Source organism: Rhinoderma darwinii, chromosome 12 (assembly GCF_050947455.1).
Source record: "Rhinoderma darwinii isolate aRhiDar2 chromosome 12, aRhiDar2.hap1, whole genome shotgun sequence".
Taxonomy (NCBI): Eukaryota; Metazoa; Chordata; class Amphibia; order Anura; family Rhinodermatidae; genus Rhinoderma; species Rhinoderma darwinii.
The window spans coordinates 7,741,928-7,762,798 of NC_134698.1; the positions used below are offsets into that span (position 1 = coordinate 7,741,928).

The 20,871-nt window shown below is 45.6% G+C and overlaps 2 protein-coding genes across 3 annotated transcripts in view; both read left to right on the plus strand.

Annotated features, from left to right (window-relative positions):
- LOC142665093 (olfactory receptor 2G3-like) overlaps window positions 1-20,871 on the plus strand; it is a 27,232-nt gene that overhangs the window by 2,479 nt on the left and 3,882 nt on the right. Inside the window, exon 1 of one of the 2 annotated variants that reach the window (XM_075844638.1) lies at window positions 15,780-15,796. The exons of the other annotated variant lie outside the window; for it this stretch is intronic. The gene's annotated coding sequence lies outside the window, so the exon portion shown is untranslated. Of the gene's footprint in view, window positions 1-15,779; window positions 15,797-20,871 lie in introns of those variants that run through there. 2 annotated transcript variants of the gene reach the window in all.
- The window catches only part of LOC142665090 (olfactory receptor 5AR1-like), a 22,234-nt gene continuing 16,441 nt past the window's right edge, over window positions 15,079-20,871 (plus strand). The window contains exon 1 of the mRNA XM_075844635.1: window positions 15,079-15,153. The gene's annotated coding sequence lies outside the window, so the exon portion shown is untranslated. The remainder of the gene's footprint in view (window positions 15,154-20,871) is intronic.

Consider the following 20,871-nt stretch of genomic DNA (forward strand, 5'->3'; position numbering starts at 1 on the left):
CCGTACCGCCTTGGCGGTAAAGCAGCTGGCCAACAGGGTGTGAGTTAATGTCTATAGTTCGTATAAGTACCTGTGGCAGCTAACACAGCAGCAAGGCAGGCTCGGCTAGGACTAGGCAGCAGGTACAGCAGGTTCTTGACAAAGGCTGCATTGAGCAGCTGAAATGTTGCATTCTATCACACAGATGGGTGAATAAAAATCCCTTTTTTGACTTCTGGAGTGCTGCCTCTATTTCTATTCTTAGGTAGCAGGTAGACGTCAGGCGAGGTGAAGCAGGTCAGACGTGGATACAGCACGACACGACTTTGGCACAGCACAGTGCTCGACCAGGATGGTATGGAATGCTAGGGACAGGTACAGGAACTGGTACAGGTAACACACTAGGAAGCTATCACATAGACAAACTAGGGAACAACAACAACGCTCAGGCATCGAAGCAGGGGGCTGGACCCCTCTTATAGTCCAGGGTACTCACGGGTCAAAGTTAGTCAAAAAGTCTGGTGCGCGTGCTGTCCCTTTAAGAGCGGGCACAAGCGTGCATGCGCACCCTACGGATGCGTCTGAGGTGAGTGGACGCGAGCGCTGGCGTCTCCTAAGGAGGAGGCTGGGGCCAGCGCTTGAGGACTCGTAGCTGTGGCTATGAGGAGGGAAGTGGAGCTGACAGCCCGCAGCCATGGACATTATAGTATCCCCCCTCTTACGCCCCCTCTTCTTGGTACCAGAGCGAGAGAGAAACTTCTTCAGAAGAGCAGGAGCATTGAGGTTCTCCTCTGGCTCCCAGGACCTCTCTTCAGGACCAAACCCCCTCCCATCCACCAAATAAAAGGTCCTTCCTCTCACTTTTTTAGTGTCCAGGATCTCCTGAACCTCAAAGGTGTCTGAAGGACCGCTGGAGGCAACCACAGGGCTAAGAGTCTTGGTGTAGCGGTTCAGGACCACCGGCTTCAGGAGGGAGACATGGAAGGAGTTGGGGATATTGAGGGTAGGAGGCAGCCGAAGCTTATAGGCGACAGGGTTGATCTGCTGCAGGATCTCGAAGGGTCCGAGGAACCTAGGAGCAAATTTGCATGATGGCACCCTTAGTCGGATATTCCTGGAAGGCAGCCAGACCCTCGTGCCAGGAAGAAACTGAGGAGGTTCTCTTCTCCTTGTGTCAGCCTTCCGTTTCATGCGGTCGACTGCCATCAGGATGGAGGATCGAGTTTGCTGCCAGATCTGTAGGAAGTCTCTAAAGGTGGAGTCAGCCGCTGGAACCTCGGAAGAATCGGGCACCGGGAGAGGAATTCGTGGGTGCTGGCCGTAGACAATGAGGAACAGTGAATTCCTTTTAGACTCGCTGGTGTGATTATTGTAGGAGAATTCTGCCCATGGGAGCAACTGCACCCAGACATCATGCTGCTTGCAAATGAAGAGGCGTAGGTAGTTCTCCAAGATCTGATTGATCCTCTCAACCTGACCATTGGACTGAGGATGGTAGGCAGATGAAAAGTCCAATTTCACACCGAGGAGTCTGCAGAGGGCTCTCCAGAACTTCGAGGTAAACTGAACCACAATATGTTGTTGGCAAGCCATGCAGGCGGAAGATGTGCTGGACGAACAGCTTGGCCAGCTGAGGAGCAGAAGGAAAACCGGTCAGAGGAACAAATTGGGCCATTTTCGAAAATCGGTCCACCACCACCCAGACAGCACTGCATCCAGCAAAGAGAGGCAGATCCGTAATAAAGTCCATTGCTATATGCTGCCAGGGAGCATTGGGCACAGGCAATGACTGGAGCAGACCAGCAGGTCTGGAGAGGGTGGCCTTGTTGGCTGCACATACAGCACAGTAAGAAACAAAGTCCACAGTATCATTGAGCAGAGTGGGCCACCAGAAGTGACGGGCAATTAAATCCTGGGTCTTACGTAACCTCACATTCTTGTCGGCCAGGCGATAATGGAGCTCAAACTGGAACAGGTTCAGCCGTTGGGCCGTCTGGAGGTAGGTCAGATTCTTGTGGTCTGTAAAAATCAGGATCGCATGAGCTGCTCTAGTAGATGTCTCCATTCTTCCAGGGCCAATTTGATGGCCAGTAACTCCCGATCCCCGATCGAGTAGTTGCATTCTGCGGAAGAGAAGAGCTTAGAAAAATATCAACAACAACTAATTTTATTAGTGTATCTAAATAAAGGACGTACAACAGACAGAAAGTTAAAATTGTTTTCAAAAGACGGCCAGCATATCATAGGAGGACGGATGAGTGTGCGTAGCACGTCGCTACAATGCAGTGTGACAGGCTAGTTCGGCAGCTGCAGATTGCCGTTTGCTCATGCAGTCACACTGGAGTGGGATAGTTTGCTGGAACGTCAGTGAATATTAAAATGGCGATAGCTGCCGAACTAGCCTGTCACACTGCATTGTAGCGACGTGCTGCACACACTCATCCGACCTCCTATGATATGCTGGCCGTCTTTTGAAAACAATTTTAACTTTCTATCTGTTGTACGTCCTTTATTTAGATACACTAATAAAAGTTATATTTTAATTGATACAATCTAAATAGTGGTTGGGAAATTGGGACCTTTGTGCTCAGGCATATTAGTTGTTGTTGATAATATATCCCTGCCAACCACTAGGGGTCTCCCCTTGTCTCTTCTTAGAAAAATATCCACATACCCTTGACTTGCCCTTGGGACCTCGCTGGAACAGGAGTGCACCAGAACCGACAGAGGATGCGTCCACCTCCAACGAGAACTGCAGAGAGACATCCGGATGATGGAGGATAGAGGCTGACGTCAAGGCACTCTTCAGGCTATTGAATGCGGACTCTGCCTCGGGAGTCCACACCTTGGCGCTCATACCCTTCTTAGTAAGGTTAGAGATGGGAGAAGTCAGTGAGGAGAAGTTTAGAATAAACTGCCTGTAAATATTAGCGAATCCCAGAAATCGCTGTACGGCCCTCAAGCCTTGAGGACGTGGCCATTCCAGAACAGACTTTACCTTCTCAGGATCCATCTCGAGACCTCGATTCGATATGATGTAGCCCAAGAAGGGTAGAGCATCTTTGTCAAACTTCTCCAGCTTGGCGTACAGACGATTCTCCCTTAACCGTAGCAGAACTTGACGGACATGTCTCTGGTGCGTTATAGGATCTGGAAAAAAAATCAAGATGTCATCAAGGTAGACTACTACACAAACATAGAAGAGGTCACAGAAAATGTCATTCACAAACTCCTGGAAGACTGCGGGAGCATTACACAGGCCGAGGGGCATTACTAGATAGTCATAGTGTCCATCACGGGTGTTAAATGCAGTCTTCCATTCATCACCCTGGCGAATCCGGACTAGGTTGTAACCCCCACGCAGGTCTGGTTTCGAAAAAATCCTGGCACCACGTATACGATCAAACAGTTCAGAGATCAGTGGCAACGGATATTTATTCTTCACCGTGATCTGGTTGAGACCTCTGTAGTCGATACAAGGACGAAGAGAGCCATCTTTCGTTTTGACAAAGAAGAACCTGGCTCCTGCCGGGGAGGAAGACTTTTGTATGAAGCCCTTCTCCAAGTTCTCGTTCACATAGGCGGACATGGACATAGTCTCTGGCAAGGAGAGAGGATATACCCTACCACGGGGAAGGGATGCACCAGGAATCAGCTCAATAGGACAGTCATATGCCCGATGTGGAGGCAATGTGCCGCCTCTCTCTTGCTGAAGACGTTCGAAAATGTTGCATAATGACTCGGCAATCCTGCCAATGACCGAGGCAGCGAAGGCAACGAGCTTGACACTCAGGGCCCCATTGGAAAACCTCTCAAGAATTCCAGTCCGGAACTGGGGCATGCAGAAGGACCCAAGGCAGACCCAGCAACACAGGGTTAACACCTCTGGGTAGCACATAGAAAGGCAGAAGTTCGGAGTGAAGGGCTCCGACTTGGAGCCTCAGCGGCTTGGTCACAGCTATAACTGGGTCTGGCAGAGGTAATCCATTCACTGTAGCAACTGTCAACGGGTTCTCTTGAGGGGTGGTGGATAATTGCAGAAGATCCACCAGGTCTCTACGGATGAAATTAGCAGAGGATCCAGAGTCTAGATACGCAGAAACCTGATGCGTTTTCTCGCCGAACACTATGGTCACTGGTATGGACAAACTAGATGGAAGTCCATTCTTACCCAAGTTGTCACTACTAGCAACCCTAGGTTTTTGGATCTTTGGGGACACAGGCGCACTAGATGGCCACCGAGGCCGCAATAAAGACAGGGTCCAGATGTGCGTCTGCGTTTCCTCTCCTGGGTGGATAGCTTACAGTGGCCCATTATCACATACTCCTTAGGAGGATCGACATCTGAGGACAGCAGGGGTTGCTGCAAAGTAGAAGCCAAACTGGGAATGGCTCCCTCCCGTCGAACCTCTTGGAGGCGTTCTCGGATCCGTATATCAATCCGGGCAGACACAAGGATGAGGTCATCCAGGGTAGACGGCAGTTCTGGGGCGGCAAGTTCGTCCTTAATTCTAGAAGCCAGTCCATGCCAGAATGCAGCCACCAGTGCCTCAATGTTCCATAAAAACTCTCCCGCCACACCAGGGTGCGGAAGTGGATGGCGTACTCACTCATGGAGGTGTCTCCTTGGTGTAGGTTAATCAAAGATGCCGCTGCAGATGTGACTCATCTAGGCTCCACAAACACCATGCGAAAAGTCTGGAGGAAGGTTTGGAAGTCACGGGTCTCTGGACCTTGTCTCTCCCAGATAGGGTTCGCCCATGCAAGAGCCTTACCGGTGATGAGAGAGATAATGAAAGCGACCCGTGTGCCGTCAGATGAAAATGTCCTACTATACAGGCTGCAGTGGATCTGGCACTGATTAGAAATCCACGACAGGTACTTGCTTCTCCATCATAGCGGTCAGGAAGTGGCAAAGAAACATGCGGGTCAACGCTGCCAAGAGGTGTAGTCTGAGGATCAACTCTGCCAGGACATGTAGTAGGAGGAACAGCAGCTTGTGCCTTCTGCCGTTGTGCAAGGATGTTTAACGCCTGGAGGAGTTGGTCCTGTTGAGCCGGAAGTCCAGCATATCCGCTCGCATCTCCGGTAACGTCGTCATGGTCTTGAGTCGGCCAGCGGTGTCCATGGCCTGAGTGTACTGTCACGAAGGGTCTGTAGACCCACTGGGCCGTACCGCCTTGGCGGTAAGGCAGCTGGCCAACAGGACGCGGGTGAATGTCTAGGTTCGTATAGGTACCTGTGGCAGCTCAGACAACAGCAAGGCAGGCTCGGCTAGGACTAGGCAGCAGGTAGACGTCAGCGAGGTGAAGCAGGTCAGACGTGGATACAGCACGACACGACTTTGGCACAGCACAGTGCTCGACCAGGATAGTATGGAATGCTGGGAACAGGAACAGGTACAGGAAACACACTAGGAGGCCATCACATAGACAAACTAGGAAACATCAACAATGCTCAGGCATCGAAGCAGGTGGCTGGACCCCTCTTATAGTCCAGGGTACTCACGGGTCAAAGTTCATCAATAGGTCCGGTGCGCGCGCTGCCCCTTTAAAAGCGGGCACCAGCATGCGCGCGTACCCTACGGGATCCGGCTGAGGTGAGTGGACGCGAGCACTGGCGTCTCCTGAGGAGGCTGGGGCCAGCACTTGCCGACTTGTGGCTGCAGCTGTCAGGAGGGGACTGGAGCTGACAGCCCGCAGCCACGGACATTACACCAGTCCAGGATGACTTCTCCCGGCCACAACCAATTTCTGCAGTTTTCCGCTCAGATGTCTTTAGCTTCCCACTTTTAAAACATTTCTGCACCTATAAACGAAGATAAAATTCTCAACACCCCTAAATATAATAGCGCCATACACTGCACCTCTAATTATAATACACCGCATTCCAAATTATTATGCAAATGTTATTTTTCGCTGATTTTGCTAAATAGTCGATGCAAATGATAGTCAGTATAATCTTCAAGCTATCAACCGTTGGAGTATAATGCGAATTTTATTGAACAAATCTCCTAATGATAACAGATTTTTTTTAGAAGTAAAAAACTCAAAATGCACAAAATGTCACATTATTATGCACAACAGAGATCAAAACATTTTAAAGGTTGTAAAGAGAACTAAAATGGTAATTTGTTGAATTTGCAGCATCAGGAGGTCATATTTACAGAAATCAAAAGCTCTTTCAATCAAAAAAAAACTTAACAGGCCAAGTTACATGTTAACATAGGACCCCTTCTTTGATATCCCCTTCACAATTCTTGCATCCATTGAATTTGTGAGTATTTGGACAGTTTCTGCTTGAATATCTTTGGAGGATGTCAGAATAGCCTCCCAGAGCTTCTGTTTTGATTTGAACTGCCTCCCACCCTCATAGATATTTTGCTTGAGGATGCTCTAAAGGTTCTCAATAGGGTTGAGGTCAGGGGAACATGGGGGCCACACCATGAGCTTCTCTCCTTTTATGCCCATAGCAGCCAATGATACAGAGGTATTCTTTGCAGCATGAGATGGTGCATTGTCATGCATGAAGAAAATTTTGCTACGGAAGGCACGGTTCTTCTTTTTGTAACCACGGAAGAAAGTGGTCAGTCATAAACTCTAGGGACCCTAAAGGGGCCTACCAGCTCTCTCCCCATGACTCCAGCCCAAAACATGACTCTGTCACCTCCTTTCTGACGTCGCAGCCTTGTTGGGACATGGTGGCCATTCACCAACCATCCACTACTCCATCAATCTGGACCATCCAGGGTTGCACGGCACTCTTCAGTAAACAACACGGTTTGAAAATTAGTCTTCATTTATTTCTGAGCCCACTGCAACCGTTTGTGCTGGTGAGAATTGTTTAGGGGTGGCCGAATAATAGCTTTATGCACACTTGCAAACCTCTGGAAGATCCTATACCTTGAAGTTCGCGGGACTCCAGAGACCACCAGCGGCTTCAAATACCTGTTTGCTGCTTTGCAATGGCATTTTAGCAGCTGCTCTCCTAATCCTACTAATTTGTCTGGCGGAAACCTTCCTCATTATGCCTTTATCTGAACAAACCCGTCTGTTCTCTGAATCAGCCACAAATCTTTTCACAGTACGATGATCACGCTTACGTTTTCTTGAAATATCCAATGTTTTCATACCTTGTCCAAGGTATTGCACTATTTCATGCTTTTCGGCAGCACAGAGATCCTTTTTCTTTCCCATATTGCTTTAAACCTGCGGCCTGCTTAATAATGTGGAACATCCTTCTTAAGTAGTTTTCCTTTGATTGGGCAAACCTGGCAAACTAATTATCACAGGTGTCTGAGATTGATTACAATGATCCAAAGAGCCCTAAGACACAATACCATCCATGAGTTTAATTAAAAAACTAATAATTAAATGTTTATGACACTTAATTCCAATGTGCATAATAATTTGGAACACGGTGTAGAACCATACACTGTCCCTGATTATGATAGTACTATACACTGTCCCACACACACTGTGCCCCCTGTAGATAGTGCCCCCATAGCCCCTCTGTAGATAGTGACCGCCATAGAGCCTCTGTAGATAGTGCCCAATATAGAAGCCCCTGTAGATAGTGCCCACATATAGACTCCAGAGCTGCAAGGCAATAGTGCCAATGACTAACCCACCGTGCTGCCCTACATATAGCTTCCCCTATAGATAGTGCTCCACATATAGCCCACCACTGTAGATGTGCATCACATACAGCTCGCCATGTATATAGTGTCACATATAGCCCACCCCTGTAGACAGTGCCCTACATATAGCCCATTGTAGATAGTGCCCCACAGGTAACCCACCCCGGTATATAGTGTCCCACCTATAGCCCACCCCTGTAGATAGTGCCTCCCCCTATAGATAGTAGCTCCCCCTATAGATAGTGCTCCACATATAGCCCACCCCTGAAGATAGTGTCTCGCATATAGCTCCCCCTGTATATAGTGTCCAAAATATAGCCCAACCCTGTAGATCGTTTTCTACATATAGCTCTCCTTTTAGATATTGCCCCACACCCCCACATATAGACCCCCTTATAGATAGGGCCCCCTCTGTAGATTATGGCACTCACAGTTTTATTTTTAGATTTATTTTATTATAAAAAAAAATTACATACTCACATGATCCCGTTCTTACGCCGTCCGGTGGCAATGCATGCCTTCTCTCTACTGAGCAGGTCTGCTGGGGCTGAACGACGCAAGCGGCGCAACATTGAAAGGAGCTGATTGGCAGGGCAGAATGACTTGCCCCGCCAATCAGCGCCCTTTAACAACTGAAGAAGAAAGCAAAAAATGCACGACACCAATAGTGTAGATCACCAAAAGTAATTAAATAAAACAGGAAAATCAATAGAGCTCACCTCTTGGCATTGTGCTAGCACAGGCACAAAGCTGTTGTAGACTTATAATGAAATAGGTATCATTAGACCGCTGCAGCCAGGTTCCATCCGGTCTCTCGAGGTTGTTACCGCTGTAAAGTATTTGCAGGAAGAAAAAATTGGTGGACAATTAACGGCGCTGCTGGTAATAAAGGTAGAAGCAGTTCCAGTGTTTTAAAATACAGAAATAAACAATTTATTGTGAAAGACTACGCGTTTCAACGCTGAACCAGCGTCTTCATCAGGCCAAGTGTTGACAACTGAAGCATCATTGCTCCAGTAGCGTCATTGAAAGGCGCTGATTGATGGGGCAGAATGACTTGCCGCGCCAATCAACGCCTTTCAACAACTGAAGCGTCATCACGCCGCTAGAATCGTTGAAAGCCACTGATTGGTGGGGCAAGCCATTTTGCCCTGCCAATCAGCATCATTGTAATTGCCCAGCCATTCAGCGGTAATACATGTATTTGTATCTGCGTGCTATAGCCGCAGGTACAATTAGTGCAAGAGGAGGTGGCGGCGGCTGGTTTTAGCGGCGCCGCCTGAGGCGAGAAGCTCATCTTGCCTCATGGATGATGCGGCCCTGTTTATGGGTGCCACTTTATATTGAGCCATGAAATTCATGAGCTCAATCCTTACATGACAGCGGGTCCTCTTACCTACTGGGCCCCTATGCATCTGCACAGGTTGCACATATAATATATTCACCACTGAAATTAAGGCTCTGTTCACATCTGCATTAAGGCCTCTTTTGCTTACAGATTCATGTTGCATACATTTTTAGTGGATTAAAGCTTAAAGGGGTTGAGCTCTTTGGATAATTTATAACTTTTGGAAGGGTATCTTGACAAAAAGCTGATCACCAGTATTCTCCTGCTGGCAACCCTGGCAAATTAGCTGTAATCTGTGGGGAAACCTGGCAGTAAGTGTTCATTTTGCCTGCAGCGCCACCACAGGAGAATTTTAGCATTACACACATTTATATCATTGGGTTGTCCCTGTAATGCTCATCAAAACCACAAAAAAGGCCATACTTACTAGGTAGGTGGGTGGGTGAAAACCCGTTCCCATCAGGACGCAGACGGGTCAAAGAATGCTGCAGAAGGAGTGTGCATTAAATAGTGATAGCCCCTCCCACTAGTCTTGAGGGGAGTGGTGAACTAAGTGCTGAAAGGTGTGCGATAAATGAGTGTGAGTGTAGTGCTAGGGTGTGAATGGATGGTAAAAAATAAATATGTATGTATGAAAGTGTCAGAACTGTGTAATAATGTAATAAAAAAATAAAAAAAATAAATGTGATGAATAGGGGTCAGTGCTGTGAATAGTACATGGGGTGTCAGTACTATGTGTAATACGTGGAGGGATAATGTGCTGGTCGTCAGGCATGGTGTATCTTGCCGAATAACAGCCTATTTGTAACGCCGCTAGTGTTAGCTAAAGCGGGCTGCTCTGCATTCCAAACCAAACGCCAGCACATCATGCCCTCCCAGCATATAAGACCCGGCTGCGTCCTGAAAAAAGTGTAGTATACGTAGTAAGAAATATCCATGAAACATGGGGTATTAGTTGTTATTTTGGCCAAAATACGCAAAGCTCGCAACCCAACGTCAAGGGTCCCCAGTGCCTTGCGAGTCCCTAACAAGAACTTTTCGTTCCTAATTTAAAAACACAAACAGAAAAAATGGGACATAGATATCATCAAAACCACAAAAAAGGCCATACTTACTAGGTAGGTGGGTGGGTGAAAACCTGTTCCCATCAGGACGCAGACGGGTCAAAGAATGCTGCAGAAGGGGTGTGCATTAAATAGTGATAGCCCCTCCCACTAGTCTTGAGGGGAGTGGCGAACTAAGTGCTGAAAGGTGTGCGATAAATGAGTGTGAGTGTAGTGCTAGGGTGTGAATGGATGGTAAAAAATAAATATGTATGTATGAAAGTGTCAGAACTGTGTAATAATGTAATAAAAATAAATAAATAAATGTGATGAATAGGGGTCAGTGCTGTGAATAGTACATGGGGTGTCAGTACTATGTGTAATCCGTCTGCGTCCTGATGGGAACGGGTTTTCACCCACCCACCTACCTAGTAAGTATGGCCTTTTTTGTGGTTTTGATGATATCTATGTCCCATTTTTTCTGTTTGTGTCCCTGTAATGCTAGCCCCACACATCAGATAGCTGTCAGCTAAATGCCAGTTTGGCCAACAGCTGATCCTCCCATACACATGCTCGCTTAGCTCGGTCAAGCGTGCATGTGTTTTCAATGGGGAGAGGGGGAGTAAGCCACTGCCAGACATCTCTGCTTTGGCTTATCTCCCCAAAGAACAAAAGGTATGTTGAAATCCAACGTCCAAATCCTTCTTTTCTCCAACATCTGCCGCCGAGAGTCGGAACACATTAGATGGTCGGCCATTTCTGACGAAATTGGCAGGTTTGGACATTCTAATGTGTATGGCCACCTTAATGCTGGACAGGACAGATGTTATTTGTACCAATCTCAACTCTGCCCTAGAGATGAGGATCCTGAACAGAGAACCCCCACTTTTAACTCAGAATTCCCGAATAGAATGTATGAAAATGGCTTTTGTAAATATGACAACCCATTTATTTAATCACCAAGGTTCACGTTAACTTTAATGAGATCAATCAGATTTTGTTATTCTTGTTACTGGGAAAAAAAGCGTATCATGCAATGCTATTCTGTCCTTTAAAAATTACAGATATCTAACAGATTTGAAGCCTTCTGATTACATTTGGCATCATGAAAATCCCATTGAATTTAATTGGGATGTTAATGATAGAGTTTTGAACGGAATAATATAGTGAAAAAGATCAGTGTGAAAGAACCTTATACAGAAAGACAAAGACCAGGATTTACTAATAGTAGAAGAAGATGGTATTGAACACCAGTGGAACAGCATTTTCCAAGGTTTCGACACACAGGTAGATTATATTAGGATTAGATTACAGGCCAGAAATACACAGGTCCCATTTTTCATATTGTTTGCTATTATCTATTAAAAAGGGTTGTCTGTTCTTATTTTCCAGAACAGCGCCACTCTTGTCCATTGGCCATATCTTGTACTAACTTAAATGGGGTTGAGCTGCAATACCAGACATAGACAAGAGTGGCGCTGTTTCTGGTCGAATAAAAAGTAGACCCTTTTTTTCTAATCTCAGAGATAACTAGTGATTTATCTTTATGTTATCCACATATTCTTTATTATATTTATTATTGTCATGTAAATAAAGAATGAAAAAAATCAGTATTATGATACAGTATCAAAGGATGAGTACAATTTCCTATTCCGCCAGAAGTTTCAAAAACTGCAAAGTAGAAATCCGGCATAGTAATAGTTACAATATTTGTCTGCTCATTGACTGCAAGTTAATGCTTTGGATTGTCAGACAATTATGTTCTCATGTTGCTATGTGGCATTTATTCTCAAATAGCTGGCATATAGCAAGAAATAGGGGATGTGGGATATGTCTAGTATGTAGGATATGACTAGTATGTAGGATGTGACTAGTATGGAGGATGTGACTAGTATGTAGGATGTGACTAGTATGTAACTAGGATGTGACTAGTATGTAGGATGTGACTAGTATGTAGGATGTGACTAGTATGTAGGATGTGACTAGTATGTAACTAGGATGTGACTAGTATGGAGGATGTGACTAGTATGTAGGATGTGACTAGTATGTAACTAGGATGTGACTAGTATGTAGGATGTGACCAGTATGTAGGATGTGACTAGTATGTAGGATGTGACTAGTATGTAACTAGGATGTGACTAGTATGTAGGATATGACTAGTATGTGGGATGTGACTAGTATGTAGGATGTGACTAGTATGTAGGATGTGACTAGTATGTAGGATGTAACTAGTATGTAGGATGTGACTAGTATGTGGGATGTGACTAGTATGTGGGATGTGACTAGTATGTAGGACAGTGGCGTAACTACCGGCAGCATGAGGGGGCCGGTACCACCCGCCGGCACGGCACCTCCCCCATGGCCAGAGGTTTCGCTAGCAGCCGCTATGGCTGCTACAACGCGACGCCACTGAAGGGGTTGTTCCTACAAAAGACATGCATCCCCTATCCACAGGACAGGGGATACATGTGTGATCGCTGGGACGCTCAGCGATAAGGAGAACGGGGGACCGAAAGTCCCCCGAAGTTCTCCATGACAAACCTCGGACTTCCGGGATCTGTCTGCAGCTCCATAGAAATGTGTGACCAGCGCTCCTTTCATTTTTATTGAACTGCGCAGACGCCGGAAGTCAGAGGTTAGTCATGGAGAACTTTGGGGGACTTTCGGTCCCCCGTTCTCCTTATCGCTGCCAGCGATCACACATGTATCCCCTATCCTGTGGATAGGGGATGCATGTCTTTTGCAGGACAAACTATAGGCCATTTTTTGGGGGGGGGGTCTGTATGGCTTTATCTACAGGGGGGTCTGTATGGCGTTATCTACAGGAGGGGTTCTGTATGGTGTTATCTACAGGGGGGTCTGTATGGTGTTATCTACAGGGGGGTCTTTATGGCGTTATCTAAAGGGGGGTCCGTATGGCGTTATGTACAGGGGGTGTCTGTATGGCGTTATCTACATGGGGGGTCTGTATGGCGTTATCTGCTGGGGGGGCTCTGTTTGGCGTTATCTACAGGGGGGGTCTGTATGGCATTATCTACAGGGGGGGTTCTGTATGGTGTTATCTACAGGGGGGTCTGTATGGCGTTATCTACAGGGGGGTCTGTATAGCGTTATCTAAAGGGGGGTCTGTATGGCGTTATGTACAGGGGGGTCTGTATGGAGTTACCTACAGAGGGGGTTCTGTATGGTGTTATCTACAGGGGGACAGTATGGCGTTATCTACAGGGGGGGTCTGTATGGCGTTATCTACAGGGGGTGTCTGTATGGTGTTATCTACAGGGGGAGTCTGGCGTTATCTACAGGGGGCTGTATGGCGTTATCTACAGGGGGGTCTGTATGGTGTTATCTACAGGGGGGATTTGGGGCTGTAAGACGTTATCTACAGCGGGACTGTATGGCATTATCTACAGGGGGCTGTATGGCATTATCTACAGGGGTGATTTGGGGCTGTAAGACGTTATCTACAGGGGGCTGTAAGGCGTTATCTACAGGGGACTGTGTATGGTGCTATCTACAGGGGGCTGTATATGGTGCTAACTATAGGGGGGCGCTGTGTGTTGGAATCTATAGGGAGGCACTATCTACAAGGGGTTGTGTGATACCCAGCGGAGAGGGGGGCCCCAGTCAAAAGTTTTCTATGGGGCCCAGTCTTTCCTAGTTACGCCCCTGATGTAGGATGTGACTAGTATGTAGGATATGACTAGTATGTAGGATGTGACTAGTATGTAGGATGTGACTAGTATGTAGGATATGACTAGTATGTAGGATATGACTAGTATGTAGGATGTGACTAGTATGTAGGATGTGACTAGTATGTAGGATGTGACTAGTATCTGGGATGTGACTAGTATGTAGGATGTGACTAGTATGTGGGATGTGACTAGTATGTAGGATGTGACTAGTATGTAGGATGTGACTAGTATGTAGGATGTGACTAGTATGTAGGATGTGACTAGTATGTAGGATGTGACTAGTATGTAGGATGTGACTAGTATGTGGGATGTGACTAGTATGTAGGATGTGACTAGTATGTGGTATGTGACTAGTATGTGTGATGTGACTAGTATGTGGGCTGTAACTAGATGATGACTGTCGATGGCTGATATATGCATTTAGCACTAGAGGTGAGTGCAATCCTATGCAAACTCCATAACTTCGCTGGATAATAGTTTCATTGGTTCGGGGCTGTGGATTTTTGCATTTTGGTGTACTTTTCTAACCATCAATATATTGTCGACAGAAGACATAAAATATAAATAAAATATAATAAATGATATGTATAAGTTTATATCGTCAGAGTATTCATTAAAAGTTTTCTATTCCTGACACTGAGAAACAAATATAACCCCCAGTAGAGACTAATGAATAACAAGGGAGTTTTAGAATTACTTTTGGCTCTGATGTCCTACAATACATTTGGGATCAATAAAAATATATAAGAATGATTTCTCAGCCTGAGCTTGCTTTATGGGAAATGCCATTTCCATCATGTCCACATATACATGTGCTAGAGGGTACAAATAAAACCCCAAATAAATACTTTATTAAACCAACTATAAAGCTTTGTCAACAAGTTACTGGAAACCTGATTGTGTTGAGGTAAGTGGATTGCCAATTTATATATAAAGGGTGGAAATGACTAAAGAAAACAAAAAGAAATTCATCAAATACAACAAAAAGACTGAAGTAACTGATAGCAGCAATAATATCTGTGTAGAATTTTTGACAATATTAACATTTTGAAATGTGCATACGGTTTTCTTATATTGTGGCTTCACATATTCCTAACAGGGGATTTCTGATGGAGAACTTTCATGACATATCCATTAGTTATACTAATGTCTGTTCAGAAAAGGGGAAAAGAAAAAAGAAGGGCAAGAAGTGATTGGATCAAATAGATCCCTAGTTAATAAACCGTTACTAGTAGGTATAGGAAACCTGACAGGGATAGGGTGAGTGGTCCCTGTTTTTTTTCCTAGAACAACCTATGATAAGTTTCAGATCCTATTATCATATCATTGTTAGTACATTAAGTATCTATTGATAATTGTATTTATTAATTTTATTTAGTTCCCAGATAACCTAGAAGAAGGTTCCTCTAGGCAGAGAAAAACAATAACTGATTAAATAGTAACAGAGGAAAGGTGAGAATCACGACTCATGATCATTGCAATAGAATTGCTTGATAAGAAACCACGTCAAAAATTAATTCTACAATTCCTTTGGATTAAAAAAAAAGCACAAATTAAAGCGGATATCCTGTATCTACATCCCAAACTAGGGGGTTTAAATTGGCCCTCTATTCTACAGTATTATAGAGCTGTTATATTGTACCAAGTACTCCCACTGTGATCCAAAGACATATCCAGAAGATGAGTACAAATTGAACTGCACTCTTTAAACCCTAAAGGGGCTGGTCAATTTTGGCCTTGAGGACCGAAGAATTTTTTTATATTTCTCTCTTTGCATCCTGGCGCTCATAACTTTTTAATTTCTTGTCTTGACGTAGCTGTATGAAACTTTGTTTTTTGCGGGACGAGTTGTACTTTATGTAGGTAGCATTATTTTTATTTTTGCAAAAATGTATAAAAAAAAACATTTCCGCTGCCGTTTTCATTTTTTTTTCTACACCATACATCGTACACTATACACCGCTCTAAATACATTATATATTTATTGTATAGGTTGTTACAGATGTGGCAATACCAAATATGCACATATTGTTTCATGTTTTGGGACTTATAATTTGAAAAGTTTATTTATTGTAAAAAATGTGTATCTGTGTGTATTTTTTTTTACAATTAGTTTTTTTTTATTAACTTTTTTTTTTTTTAATCCCATAGAGGGATTTTTTATTTTGATTTTTGAACTTTAATGTCCTCTCATATATCTATATGCCAGTATATTAGCCTGTGTATTATTTGTACACAGGCAGTTGTTAGGGCATACCTCTGTATGCTCTAACAACAGGGAATATGGTCAGACAGCCCTGATGTCCTTCAATGGACCCTGGGCTGTCTGCCCATACCAGGTATAGTCATCGATCTCATCACAGGGATTCCCTGTGACGCGATCAAAGGGGAGACCCCCTTTCTCATTATTGCTTTGAATGACGCGATCAGCATTCAAGGGGATAACAGCAGAGAGAAGAGGTTTTTCTTCTCTCTGCCGTTAGAGCGGGGCTGCGGCTGTGTATTGCAGCCGTTGCCCTGCTCTTTGTGGCACGCGGACACTGGCTGTCACACAGGCCGAGTACCCGCCGCTCAGGACAAGTATTCTCATCCTGTGTTGGCAACCAGTTAAGGGTAAACCACTTCAAATACTTTTTAATAGCAGTGTTTCAGTGACTTCCAAAACAACACTCCTTATCTACCATACAAGCTGTAACATCCCTATGGCTGATTTTGTCCGATAACAAACAACTGGTCAAATTAAATCTATATGATAATCCTCTAGACCTCTGGAAATTGCCATTCCTAATCTATCTCTAACCAACTGGAAAAATAATAATATCACCCAGGGCCGGCGTCAGCACCTGGCGAACTCGGGCAAGTGCCGGGGTCCAACAACTCTTCGGGGGGCCCACTCGGCCACCGTGTGCTGACACTGCTGTCATGGCTGCTCCAGTAGAGGAATCCCCCGGCCAGATCATTGCCGATTCTCTTGCGGGGGATTCCGCTCCGAGAGGGAGCCCCTGTCTAGGAGCGGAATCCCCCCACCCTGGTAGTGCCACACAACCCCCACTCCCTGGTAGTGCCACACAGCCCCCTCCCTGTAGGTAGCATCTTTGCTGGGAGGGGACTGTGTGACATTACCTGGGAGAGGCGCTGTGTGGCACTACCTATGAGGGGGGCTGTTTGGCACTACCTATAAGGGGGGCTATGTGACTCAATCTACAGGAGGGAGTTTGGCACAATCTACAGAGGGCACTAAATTTATGGGGATACAAACTGGGGGCCTAACTTCTCTATGGGGTCATAAACAGGATCTAACTTTTATATGGGGCACAAAGAGACATCTGCCATTTTGCTGCCGCTGTGAGTTCCCTGCAAAGGCGCCCACTAAGTCTGTGTCTGCCAAGGGCCCACATAAAGCTGGAGCCGGCACTGATATGACCAAGTTACACCAACTATGGAACAAAGCATCTTTTGCCTAATTTTCTCAACTAATCTCTCTCTAACCTTCCCAAACATGATGTCTACAAATATTTACAAATATGCCACGCATTACAACTTCTCCCACCGCCTCCAAATTGTATATATTCTCTGCTACCTTTGGAAACTTGGCTGAATTCAAACCCCCGCTCTAACACTGGAATTTCTAAATGCTACACATCTAATTACCGGTTTATTAACTAGAGATCTATTTGATCCAATCACTTCTTGCCCTTCTTTTTTCTTTTCCCCATTACCCTTTTTACTTTATTTACTATTGATGGTTACATCAGGGCCAAGTAAGAAGTGTTAAAGACCCCATAGCAGGTATTTCCAACTCTTCAATGGAAATTACCCCATGCCAATTCTAAAAATTGGGTTGCCATGACCATGCATACACAATCACTCTCCATTATAGTCTGTGGTAGATATGGAAAGAGTCAAATTATCTTAATTGGGTATTTCCATGTGCCACGTTATGAGAGTGGCCCAAGGGGTATATTCTGTTCATGATGGTGACAAAGAATTACATGTTATGCTATATAGATAGATAGATAGATAGATAGATAGATAGATAGATAGATAGATAGATAGATAGATAGATAGATAGATAGATAGATAGATAGATAGATAGATAGATATAAAAATATGTATAGTTGTATGAATTGAAATGTTGCACTGTGTGATTTGTGCTTTATACTTTAATATGTTTCTGTAAGGTGGTAATCTTTGTCTTGGGAAAAGGATCATTCTGGGTGATTGATAGATCAACCTCCTGGTTTTGTTGGAATGAGATTGGTCGTGGTGGCTAACTTGTCATTTTCCATGAAGGTCTTTCACTAATGACCTTTGCTGGGGAACCCTGAGTAATATCATTAGAGTACTGCTGGACAGACATTGTGCTGCAGCGTGTTAGGGGAGATGCTGTAGACACTATATAAGGGGAATAACTGGAGCCAAAAGGTTAGTTGGGCAGGTGCCCAAGAGTGTGCGCTATCTGTGTCCAGCAAAAAGACTTCGGGTTGACGCGAGTCTAGAGAGAGTCTAAGGGTATGTGCACACGTAGTGACCAAAAACTTCTGAAAATACCGAGCTGTTTTCAAGGGAAAACAGCCCCTGATTTTTAGAAGTTTTTTGAGCAACTCGCGTTTTTCGCTGCGTTTTTTACGTCCATTTTTGGAGCTGTTTTCATTGGAGTCTATGAGAAAACGGCTCCATAAACGTCCAAAGAAGTGTCCTGCACTTCTTTTGACGAGGCTGTATTTTTACGCGTAAATGACAGGTTGTCTGCACAGTACGTCGGCAAACCCATTCAAATGAATGGGCAGATGTTTGCCGACGTATTGTAGCCCTATTTTCAGACGTAAAACGAGGCATAATACGCCAGCCTAACAGAGAGGAGTCAGGACTAAGCAGAGCTGAGGAGCAGATCTAGGAGCTAATAATTTATGGCCTGAAGGAGAAACAGAGACGCCCTGTAAAGGATCTGCCAGGCACAACTTCTGTGTATACGCCCATGGGTAATCAGTCTGCACCTGATTCTATGTCTCTTAGACTGACTCCATCTTCTGTGGCGGAATGGGTCCAACCTGCCTCCCTGAAGGCGTTACAGTGCTTCTTGGGGTTCGCTAATTATTACAGGAGATTTATTGCTAACTTCTCGGTCATCGCTAAGCCTCTTACGGACCTCACTCGCAAAGGTGCTGATCTCCTCCACTGGCCTCCTGAGGCTGTCCAGGCTTTTGAGGTCCTTAAGAAGTGCTTTATCTCGGCCCCGGTGCTGGTTCAGCCCAACCAAATGGAGCCATTGATCGTGGAGGTTGACGCATCCGAGGTGGGAGTGGGGGCTGTCTTGTCCCAGGGTACCAGGTCCCTCACCCATCTCCGTCCCTGTGCCTACTGCTCCAGGAAGTTTTCGCCCACTGAGAGTAACTATGATATTGGCAACCGCGAACTCTTAGCCATTAAATGGGCATTTGAAGAGTGGCGCCACTTCCTGGAGGGGGCTAGGCACCAGGTAACGGTCCTTACCGACCACAAGAATCTGGTTTTCCTAGAATCTGCCCGGAGGCTAAACCCGAGACAAGCTCGATGGGCGCTATTTTTTACCAGATTCAACTTTTTGGTTACCTATAGGGCTGGGTCTAAAAATATTAAGGCCGATGCAATGTCGCGTAGCTTAATGGCCAGCCCTCCTTCGGAGGAAGATCCTGCTTGTATTTTGCCTCCTGGTATAGTCGTTTCTTCTATTGATTCTGATTTAGTCTCTGAAATTGCGGCCGATCAAGATTCAACTCCCGGGAACCTTCCTGAGAACAAGCTGTTTGTTCCCCTGCAATTTCGGCTAAGGGTACTTAGGGAAAATCATGACTCCGCACTATCTGGTCATCCAGGCATCCTGGGTACCAAACACCTCATTGCCAGAAACTATTGGTGGCCTGGGTTGCCTAAAGACGTTAAGGCCTACGTCGCTGCTTGTGAGGTTTGTGCTAGGTCCAAGACTCCCAGGTCCCGACCAGCGGGCTTACTACGTTCTTTGCCCATTCCCCAGAGACCTTGGACGCATATCTCCATGGATTTTATCACCGATTTGCCTCCATCTCAAGGCAAGTCGGTGGTGTGGGTTGTAGTAGACCGCTTCAGTAAGATGTGCCACTTTGTGCCCCTCAAGAAACTACCCAATGCTAAGACGTTAGCTACCTTGTTTGTCAAACACATCCTGCGTCTCCATGGGGTCCCTGTCAATATTGTTTCGGACAGAGGGGTACAATTTGTTTCATTGTTTTGGAGAGCCTTCTGTAAAAAGTTGGAGATTGATCTGTCCTTCTCCTCTGCCTTCCATCCTGAAACTAATGGCCAAACCAAGAGGACAAATCAATCTCTAGAACAATATTTAAGGTGTTTTATCTCTGACTGTCAATATGATTGGGTCTCATTCATTCCCCTCGCCGAATTTTCCCTTAATAACCGGGTCAGTAACTCGTCAGGGGTCTCCGTCTTTTTCTGTAATTTTGGGTTTAATCCACGGTTCTCCTCCGTTTCACCTGGTATTTCCAACAATCCCGAGGTAGAGGTCGTTCATCGGGAACTGTGCACAGTCTGGGCCCAGGTTCAGAAGACCCTAGAGGCGTCCCAGAGCATACAAAAAACTCAGGCTGATAGAAGACGTTCTGCTAACCCCTTTTTTATGGTCGGGGATCTGGTGTGGTTATCGTCTAAGAACTTGCGCCTTAAGGTCCCGTCCAAGAAGTTTGCTCCCCGGTTTATAGGGCCGTATAAGGTCATTAAAAGTCCTCAATCCTGTCTCCTTCCGACTGGAGTTGCCTCCCTCCTTAAACGCTGCTCCCCGTCCTTGGCTCCCTCGAGGAAACCTCCTGTTCCCGTTCTCACCCCTGAGGGGGTGGAATTCGAGGTGGCCAAGATTGTGGACAGCAAGATGGTCCAAGGCTCCCTCCAGTACCTGGTCCATTGGAGAGGATACGGGCCTGAGGAGAGGACTTGGGTACCCGCCCGGGATGTTCACGCTGGGGTATTGGTCAGGAAGTTCCACCTTCGTTTCCCCAATAAACCAGGTCCACTTAGAAAGGGTCCGGTGGCCCCTCATAAAAGGGGGGGGTACTGTAAAGGATCTGCCAGGCACAACTTCTGTGTATACGCCCATGGGTAATCAGTCTGCACCTGATTCTATGTCTCTTAGACTGACTCCAT